The sequence below is a fragment of the Lathyrus oleraceus genome, chromosome 2, assembly GCF_024323335.1.
Source record: "Lathyrus oleraceus cultivar Zhongwan6 chromosome 2, CAAS_Psat_ZW6_1.0, whole genome shotgun sequence".
Lineage (NCBI taxonomy): Eukaryota > Viridiplantae > Streptophyta > Magnoliopsida > Fabales > Fabaceae > Lathyrus > Lathyrus oleraceus.
In genome coordinates, this window is record NC_066580.1 from 329,247,761 (window position 1) to 329,258,968 (window position 11,208).

At 40.4% G+C, this 11,208-nt stretch overlaps 1 pseudogene; it reads right to left on the reverse strand.

The window, feature by feature from the left end:
• Nucleotides 1-537: 537 nt before the first annotated feature.
• Nucleotides 538-636, reverse strand: LOC127124665 (uncharacterized; annotated as a pseudogene).
• Between the last annotated feature and the right edge of the window lie 10,572 nt (nucleotides 637-11,208).

Here is an 11,208-nt window from a genome sequence, read left to right on the forward strand (position 1 = left end):
ATACCCCGTTGTTACACCGTCTAGACTAAGGCATTATAAGCCAGTAAATGCGAAAAACCCGTAGTACTGGAAATTTAGTAGATCCTTTAGCGGAACCCGAATGTTATACTCGTACACGCCTCTTACTCATCCGAATTAAGAAAGCTATGGCCGAGAATCGCGACCGGAGACCTTTTAAGGAATTTGCCCAACCCTCTGACGAGGAACCTAGTTCTAGTATAGTAAACCCCCTTATTCCTACCAACAATTTAGAACTAAAACCATCTTTAATGCAATTAGTGCAACAGAACCAATTCGCGGGTCTCGCTACTGAGAACCCAAATCAACATTTAAAAGTCTTTATCCAACTAGCTGACACCTTTAAATCCAAAAGTTCTTCACCTGATGCGATTCGTTTAAGATTATTTCCTTTCTCCCTCAGAGATAGAGCACGTTCGTGGTTAGATTCACTTCCAGCTACCTCAATAACTATCTGGGAAGACCTTAGGAGAGTATTCCTTGCTAGATATTTCCCCCTAGTAAGACTGTTGTTTTTCGAAACCAAATAACTAGATTGACTCAAAATAGAGGAGAATCACTTCTTGAAGCTTGGGAGAGATACAAGGAGTTGTTAAGAGTCTGTCCATACCATGGCCTAGAACAATGGTTGATCGTTCATACCTTCTACAATGGACTCCATTATAACACAAAGATGAGCATCGACGTTGCTGTTGGTGGCGCGTTGATGAACAAACCTTACCCTGAAGCTTGTGACCTAATTGAGGATATGGCCCAAAACCATTACCAATGGGGAACTGAACAAGCATCAGTAGAGAAAAAGGAGACCCAATGTGGAATACATGAGATAAGTTCTATGGACATGATGCAAGCAAAAATGGACGCTTTAGCCCTTAAGGTTGAACATATTTCTACAAACTCTAACACCGTAGAGGTAGTCCACACAGAGTGTGAACTTTGTGGATCTAAAGGACACGAATCAGCAGAATGTAACCTTTTCAACGACCTGAACATCGACCAAGTGAATTACGCCCAAGGTAACCCATTTTCAAATACTTACAACTCTGGATGGAAGAATCACCCGAATTTTTCCTATAAAAACCAGAACCCTATCCAAAATTTTGCACCTTAAAGACCACAAGGTTTTCAAGCCCAAAAACCAAATCAACCTATGCATGTTGTGTCCCAGAAGCCTAACCTTGAGTAGATCATGGAGAACTTTATATCAGGCCAGACTCAGCAAAATAAAGAATTCCTAAACCAGAACATTCACGCAAACGAACTGATAACGCAATTAGGGACTAAGGTTGATCAGATAATTACTAACAATAAGATGCTTGAAACCCAGATCTCACAGGTAGCATAGAACCAAGCCCCGCAAACTAGACCTGGAGGACAATTCCCTGGACAAACTCAACTCAACCCTCGAGGGCAAGCTAACGCTACCACATTACGAAGTGGGACAACTTACGAAGGGCCTTATAACCCAGCAATGAGCGAGTCCAAAGCTTCTAAATAAAATATACCTACCAACCAAGGAGGGGAACCAGTGGAACCCGAAGGAGAAGCCAAGTATAAAACTTACAAACCGACCAAGAAGGAGAAGCCAAGTATAAAACTTACAAACCGACCAAGAAGGAGAAGCCAAGTATAAAACTTACAAACCACCACCCCCATAAAAACCACCAATCCCAGATCCGCAAAGACTTAAACAAACCAAAATTGATAACCAATACCAAAAGTTTATAAAATTAATAGAGAAGCTTCATGTAGATATTCCTTTCACCGAAGCCATCACCCAAATTCCATCTTATGCCAAACTTTTCAAAGACATCTTAACCAACAAGCGTAGGCTTGACGATCCCAAACCCTTGTAATGCAACTTTATTTCCGAGAATAAACTTTCTAAGAAGGAGAAAGACCCTGGAAGTTTTTCTATACCTTGCATTCTAGGGAGTCATGAGATCGAAAAATCTTTCCTAGACATAGGCACTAGTGTGAGTTTAAAGCCTTTAGCTATGTGTAAAAGGTTAAACATAGGATAATTACAACCAACTAAGATGTCCCTCCAACTAGTCGATATATCTGTTCAGTATCCTATAGGCATATTAAAAGACATCCCCATTATGATCGGTCAACTTTATATCCCGACAGACTTTGTGGTCATGGGTATCAAGGAAGACGACGATATCCCTATCCTTTTAGGTAGATCATTTTTATCAACAGTCGGAGCTATAATAGATGTTAAAAGAGGAAAATTAACTTTCGAAGAAGGAGATGAAAAGATAGAGTTTATTCTTTCAAAGTTCCTGATGGCACCAATCATAGGAGACGCATGTTACACGATTGATATCATAGATGAATGCATAAGGGAATTTGATCAAGAAGAACCTATGATCGAATCATTTTCAAACCCGAATGAAAAGGATGACGAGTTAAAGGAAACGAAACCTCACACTAACGAATGTTTGGCCCTTACTCCAGACCTTTCACCAAACTTTCAAAAACCAGCTCAAGAACTTAAGGAATTACCCAAAAACCTAAGATACAAGTTTTTGGATAAAGAAATGAACCGCCCAGCAATAGTTAGTGCCACCTTAAACCAAGACGAGACAAACCAACTCTTGAATGTTTTAGGAAGATACCCATATGCCTTAGAATACAACATCTCTGATTTAAAAGGTATAAGCCCATCTGTGTGTATGCACAGGATCTCGGTAGAGGAGGATTCAAAACCTTCCAGAGAACATCAGAGAAGAATCAACCCTGTAATGAGTGAGGTGGTAAAGAAGGAAGTCCTTAAACTGCTAGAAAGCTGGTATAATATATCAGATCTCCGATAGTAAATGGGTAAGTCCAGTACATGTGGTACCAAAAAAAGGAGGCATCATAGTCGTGCAGAACGAGAAGGTCGAGCATGTGGGTAAACGTATAGAAGGCGGATGGAATATGTGCATAGACTATAGGAAACTCAATAAGGCAACTAGGAAAGACCATTTCCCCCTTCCATTCATAGATGAAATGCTTGAGCGTCTGGCCATACACTCTTACTTTTGTTATCTAGATGGAATGTTTGCTTATGGAACATTTGTTTACAGACGAATGTCGTTTGGACTCTGCAATGCACCAGCTACTTTCCAACGTTGTATGATGTCAATCTTCGCAGATTATCTCGGAGGAATTATGGAAGTGTTCATGGATGATTTCTCGGTATGTGGGTTTGACTTTGAGAATTTCCTCATTAATCTTGAGAAAATCCTAGAAAGATGCGTAGAAGTTAACCTTGTATTAAACTGGGAGAAGTGCCACTTTATGGTTAAAGAAGGCATAGTGTTAGGACATATAATATCTGAAAGAGGCATTGAGGTCGACAAAGCAAAGATATAACTGATAGAAAACCTTAACCCTCCTAATATTGTTAGAGAAGTCCGAAGTTTTCTTGAACACGACGGTTTTTACCGACGCCTTATCAAGGATTTCTCTAAAATAACAAAACCCCTGACCGACCTTCTGATGAAAGATGTTGAATTCATTTTCAATGAAAAATGTATCGAAGCCCTTAATCATTTAAAACAAGCGCTAATTTCAGCACCCATTTTACAAACTCCGGATTTGACTTAACCTTTTGAAATAATGTGTGATGCTAGCGATTTTGCTGTAGGAGTTGTTTTAGGAGAAAGAAAAAATAAGAAATTACATGTGATATATTACGCTAGTAGAATCCTAGATGCCGCTCAACTCAATTATACGACAACAGAGAAGGAACTCGTAGTTGTAGTTTTTGCAATTGATAAATTTAGGTGTTATCTTGTCAGATATAAGGTTATAGTCTATACAGACCATGCAACTATCCGATACCTTCTAAGCAAAAAGGATGTGAAACCTAGGTTACTTAGATGGATCCTTTTGGTACAAGAGTTCGACTTAGATATCCGAGACAAAAAAGGAACAGAAAATGTAGTTGTTGAGCATCTTTCCAGACTAGAGCATTTGAATCCAGACCACTTACCTATAAATGATGATTTCACCTATGATAGATTGATAGCTAAGTTTGATATCGTTCCCCTTGAACCTGATAGAGACAACTTTGGAACTGTTTCAGAGATTAGCAGAGTACCATGGTATGCTGATTTTGTGAATTATCTAGCCGCTGATATCATACCACCTGACCTCAATTATCAACAAAAGAAGAAGTTCTTTAAAGATGTAAGACATTTATATTGGGTCGAACCACTCCTTTTTAAAAGAGGAACTGATAACATCTTTCGACGTTGCATCCTGGAAGAAGAAGTTAGAAATATTATAGAGCATTATGACTCTTCACCCTATGGTGGACATTCAAGCACATCCAAGACATACGCTAAGATCCTTCAAGCTGGTCTTTATTGGCCAACACTATGGCGTGATGTCCATACTTATATTGTCCAATGTGACTGGTGCCAGCGCGCTGGAAACATCTCAAGACGTGACGAAATGCCTTTGAAGAACATCCAAGAAGTGGAATTATTTAATGTTTGGGGTATTGATTTCATGGGACCTTTTCCATCTTCGATGGGAAACAAGTATATTTTGGTAGCCGTCGACTATGTGTCCAAGCAGATAGAAGGTATAGCCTCACCCACTAACGACACAAGAGTAGTCATCAAGTTGTTTAAAAACAATATTTTCCCCAGACTTGGAGTACCACGACTTGTGATAAGTGATGGTGGATCACATTTTATATCCAGGATATTTGATAAACTCTTAAGAAAGTATGGAGTAAAACACAGAGTAGAAACACCATATCACCCCCAGACTAATGGTCAAGTGGAAGTCTCAAACAGAGAGATTAAGCAAATCTTGGAAAAAACAGTTTCAATATCCAGAAAAGATTGGTGCGAAAAGCTAACAGAAGCATTGTGGGCTTACATAACTGCTTACCTTTTGAACTACACCATACCAGTTAGTCTATGAAAAGTCTTGCCACTTACCTTTTGAACTTAAGCACAAAGCATACTGGGCCATCAATACCCTGAATTTTGATTACCTAGCATATGGCGAGAAGCGAATCATCAATATCCACAAATTGGAGGAACTCCGTCAGAACGCTTACGAGAATGCCATTATATACAAAGAAAGAACCAAAGCATGGCTTGACAAAAGGATTGTGAAAAAAGAATGTAATATAGGCGACTCTGTTCTCCTTTTCAATTCCAGATTACGGCTTTTTCAAGGTAAGTTGCGTTCGAGATGGACAGGCCCCTTTAAGGTTTCCGAAATCCTCAAATCTGGAGCAGTTGAAATCCGAAACAATTCCTGTAATCCGTTTGTGGTAACTGGAAAAAGACTGAAGCAATATCAAGGAGGTGACATCCCCACAGAATGCCTTGGCAATAATCTGATCGACCCTTCGGTTCCTACATCTGATATATAAAGTTCAAATAGTCAAGTTAACGACGTTAAACAAGCGCAACATGGGAGGTAACCCATGATTTCCTTTCCCTTTACTTCACTTTTACTACAAACAAATTGCAGGAATTGTTTCGGATTTCAGGTGTCCTCTATTTTTAACCTAACTTTTCAGGATGGAGAATTTCGACACTATGCCAGTGATCTTTCGTGACCCAGTATAGGAGCAACGCTACGCCATGCTTTCCTAGCGTCCAATGCTGCCCACCAGATATCCTGATTCAAGCTGCATGGATGCATTAGGCATTGAGCCTAGTGTCAGGCATTTATGCAGTCAGTTGCAATGGGATGCGTATACTGAAGTGAGGCATGTGACTTATAGGAACCTCACTTTGGAGTTCTTGAGCTCGTTGAACTACGAGCCCTATGTTGGTCACGTTAATGATTGTGGCTACATTAATTTTAGGATGTTTGGGACAGAGTACACCTTCAACCACAAGCGTTTCAGTGACTTACTTGGATTTCAGACTACTTATGATGCCTCATATGAGCTCCTAATGAGCTATTTCCTGAGTAGAGACGTTGAGAAGTTCTGGAGTGACATTACATGTGGAGGTAGCCTTGACCCTTCCGCCCAAATCTCTAACAAGATCCATAATCCTGCTTTCCAATATTTTCAGATGATTATTTCCCACACCTTCTTGGGGAAGAGTGATAATGATACACACGTAAGTGCTGAAGAGGTTTTCTTCATGTACTGTACCAGTCAGTTATGCCTAGTAGCTTGCGGGACTTGATAGAAGGTTATTTCACCTAACATCTTGGGAGAACGGTAACCCATATAGCCTCCGCCCTAGGACTTGATAGAAGGTTATTTCACCTAACATCTTACTGCAGTTATACTTTGATGGATTTTGACTTCTGTCTAGACCGTGGCCTCATGAGGAGATCTTCTTTCCACCCAGATCAATACAAGCTCTTGATCGAGGGTGAGACTATCCACTACTTTACTTTACCAGACCCTTAGGTAACTTGTGTTTATAATCATGCCAGTTAGGCCTATGCCATAGAAGGCCAACGCGAGGCAATAGCTGAGCAGAGAATCCCACCTGAAGTAGAGCATCATCCAGCACCTACCAGAATCAAAATCCTCATTAATAATCCAAATCTTCAGAGTCCAAGCATGTATTTTGAGCTTGTTAAGCTTCGTATGGAGGTAGCCCAGCTCCACCAGGAGCTTGCTAACGTTGCTTTGTAGGTCGAAGTGTCAGATGCCACACATGCCACTGAAGCTGATATACTGAACAATGAGATAGCTGACCTTGGACACCAGATTCCAGAGCTCCGAGGATCCGACGTTGAGGAGACTCCATTATTCTCTGGACATTGATGATAACGGACCGAGAGATGTCGTTTGCTTTACTTATTTCTCATTATTAGACTTATTATTTATGCTTGTTTTTTTTTTTGACTTTATGCTTGCTTTTCCTTTCCTAACATCTCTCGACCCATGACTTGTTACTATCTATTCATATATATATATATATATATATATATATATATATATATATATATATATGTATGTTTTTATTTCCTTTTTACTTTACTTTACTTTTTTATTTTGTCATTTTTCAAGCTTAAATAAAAAAGGCAACATGTTATGGAAGACTATGTACACCCCCTTTGCAAAATGAGGAAAAAGTTGTAGCCCAATAGCAACGAATAAGCCCAACCCAAACAACAAGTCCGGATTCATGGCGGGCGCCGTAGCCTCATGGCGGGTGCCATGGGGTCTGTACCATTTACAGGACAGAATCCCTAAGTCCCCCATTTTTGCCTTCTTCAACCTCTCAAAACCCATTTTTTCCTCCTTCCACCTCCATTGAAGTCCACGAAAATTCCCAACTTCATCATTCTAACTCCAACCTATTATCATTCTCAAACTTCACTCATCAATTTCCTCTACCAAAACCCACTACAATCCCATTTTCCTTCCTTACCATGCAAACCCATTTTCTCTTCACTCACCATCAGTGGCTGGAATGGAATTCAACAATATCAACCTTCACTGAGGGAAACCTGGAGAGCGTTAGAACATAATTTTACAAAAGTTGCAAACACGGGAAATTCTGGCCACCAGGTATATAGACGAGGACTGTTTGTATACTTTAGGGACGTATCATAGTGTTTTTCATATTCTATATAATTTAGGACTGCATGAGATTTTTGCTAATAAGGAACCCACCTATGATACGCTGACCAGGGAATTTCGGAGTTCCCTAATTTACACTGTTCATCCTGGCACTGCTAGCGCGGTTGGTACTGTATGTTTTAGAATGTTCAACGTTGAATATGAGTACACTACCAAGGCCTTAGCGGGTTTGTTAGGAATGCCTTACAGAGAGGGTGCCATTTGTGAGACGCCCTTAGATACAGAGTGGGCACTTGAAGCATTTAACTTTTGGAATAGATTATCGAACGTGGCTGCCACTTCTTTTGAAGGAATTTTAGCCTCCACTATTCATGACCCGACTATCCGTATTTTTTGATATCTTTTGGCATGTACTATTTTTGATCTGGAAAATTCTAAAAAAGTAAATGCTCGCGAGTTGCTATTTTTACAGGGTTTCCTTACTAATCGAAGGACCAATCATGTTTCTTTTATGCTTGCACATATGTCCTCCATTTTGAAAAAAGGAGGAACCATTTCTTTTGGTGGATTAATTACTTCTATTTCTAGAGCACTAAATCACAATGTTGAGTAAACTACCTTAGAACCGCTCCCTCACCGCACCATTAACTTGAAATTTTTGAAGGATATGAAATTGCACATATGGTCCATGGTGTAGCTATACCAAGTGTTATTTTACCTTGCTCTCAGCGTACAGATGTGTGACATGTAAGGAACTGGACATATGATCTCGATGCTCCACCTTTTACCGGTCCTTTGCCACCTAATGTCCCTATTGTCACATTACGCGAAAAACCGGCGGGAAAACGAAACAACAGAGCCGCCACTGTGCGTTATTTATCCCAAAGGAGGGAAAGGAAACGCTCGAAGTAAACCTGGAAAGAACATGGTCTCGCGACCAGAGAGAGATGGGATCGGGAGTCGGTTATGCGAAGGGAAGGTATTAGCACCCCTACGCATCCGTCGTACTCGACGGGATCCACGCTCAGAAAGGATAGAAGGAAGGTTGCTAAAACCTGCTCACAAACTGCCCAAGGCTGGAAGGAAACACAGGAAAGACGGAAGAAACGGGACTCGGCAGGATATCGCATCCTGGGCCTACGTAGTCTGTCAGATACAGACATCAGAGTCGACGTAGTTCGGGACAGGGGAAACGTGCTCGCTAGGATATCGCATCCTATGCATACGTATCTTCTCTGACCGGAGAAGAATCAGAGCACTCGTAGCTCGGCTAACGCACGCCAAACAAAACACAAACAGGAAAACGACTGCCAATCGCTGGACTTACGCCAGACTCCACACAAACAGGCAAACATGGAAACCGAATGCCAATCGCTGGACTTACATCAGACTCCGAACCAACAAACACACACAGGAAACCAACTGCCAATCGTTGGACTTATGTCAGACTCCAAACACACACAAAGGGGTTGCAAAAGAAAAAGAGCGCCCGGAGAGATCAGCTCATCTCCTGCCTACGTACCTCATCTGGTATGAGGATCAGGGCGACGTAGTTCCCCTAAATAGGGAAAGAACTTCTAACCTAACCAGAGACTGGGAAATGACAAACTAGAAGGGAGCCTGACTCGAGCCTAATAGTTATCATGTAAATCCATCATGGTCCTAGGTTGAGGTTTCTATCCTAACTTGCACAGGAAGCAAGCCAACCTAAACAACAACTGAGTAAACACAAGCACAAGTAGCACACACTATATGCAATCAATTGGCTCAATCAAGGTTAGGTTTTACTCAAGGGGTCATGTCAACCTCGACAAACAAACCAACTGGAAAAGGGTGTTATTAGCTCTTAACCCTAACATTGAGAGTTAGGGTGAAGCAGATGAAATGGGAAGTGAGGATAAGACCTCACAGCTCTTATCCCTGGCCTGGGAGAGCTTGACTCAAAATAGAAAGTGTGGGAGTTCAGAATGTAGGAACTCTTCTCCACAGATGACTAACACAACAAGATCTTGGGTTCTTATTCACAATGCATCAACACATGGTGTGAGCAAAGTGAATGACACAACTGAATAGCAGGGGATGGATTGCACATCCCTTGTATCTTCCAATGCCTCTTCACTTAGGAGGTCTTTGAATATGCAGGGCACAACATTAAACAAACACAAGCATTGCCTCTTAAGGAGGGCTTCAGACAAGTGCCTGCCCACATAACAGGACAGGTCTTCCAGACTACATGAAGTCAGAAGAATTATACCTCAGTGGTAAGAAAACCACAAGCTAGCAAAGCAAGTTCAAAATGAACTCAAAGCAACTTAGGTACCTGTAAAAAAATCTAAGCCAATCAGTTCAACTGTACAGACAAACAATCAACAGTTAACATCACACAGACAGACAATGTACAAAATGTGTAAGCCATAAGGCAAACTCAAATGAGTTAGCATCAACCTACAAAACACACAAGTGTTAGTAATCAAAAGCAAACACCAATACTCAAATGATGAAGCATCATCAACTATGGAACTTGGATGCTTAAACCTGAAATCAAAGCTCACATGTAAGCAACAAACCACTAGGTCAAGGCCTAGGGTCAAAGATGGAGAAAAAATTCAAAACAGGGACTGAAATTTAACACAAAGCAACTTCAAATACATATTGACATATCCTAAAAAGGCTCACATAAAAATCATTAACCAAATGCATTTCATGATCAAGTGAAATCAAAGGCAATTTCAAAGCTCAAATGTGATCAACATGAATGAAAATTCTCAATCAAAACAGAAATGATTCAAATAAATCTGGAAAAATTCATGCATATTCAAGACATCCAACATGATCAACATACAAAAAATCAGAAGCATTGGAGATCATTTGGCATGGCAATTAAATGGCACAAGTCAAACAATCAAATGTGTGACACAAATTGTCACACCAAGTTAGCACAAGCATAAAACAGAAATGGATCATGGGAAAAATATCAAACCAAATCCAAAATGTCCAGCAACATGTCTAGAATTAGCATGCAAAATTTCAAGCTCATTGGATAAGAAACAAGCATTTTATGACAAGATAAGCAAGGCAAGGTCAAATATGCATATGTGTTCAAACATCCTAGGGAAAATTAATTTTCCAGCCAAGAACAATTTGCAAATTTATACTCATAAAAAACTAGACAACATGAGGAGCATATAGCAAAAACTTGGGATGAAATTGGATCAATTTTCAATTTGTTGTGATTTTTCTAAGTTCATGAAAATAATTGAAGTCAAAAATGAGCATAGCATAAAAAATGGGAGGGAAAAGGAAAAAAAAGCAAGGCATTTGAAAAAGAAGCCCCGGCCAAGGATCGAACACGGTGAGCTTTTGAATTTGGCGCGCCAGTGCGTATGAAACGCACCGTTTCATTAAATGACCTGGCTGGTCAACGCTGGTGTGGCATGGTCAAAGCTCTCAAGGCCAATGGAACTGCAAGGTCAGCACACACATGGACCAATACACGCTAAGCCCTAGTACAACATGGATAAGAACCAGGAAGCGTGACCAATCTGGAAAACCGTTGCCAAAGGATGAACATCATCTTCTTCCTCACGAAGAAGATGAACAGTACACGACATTCATGCACTTCTCCAGAAAATATTCCAGAAATCCAAACTAATTACATCAATCTGTAGATC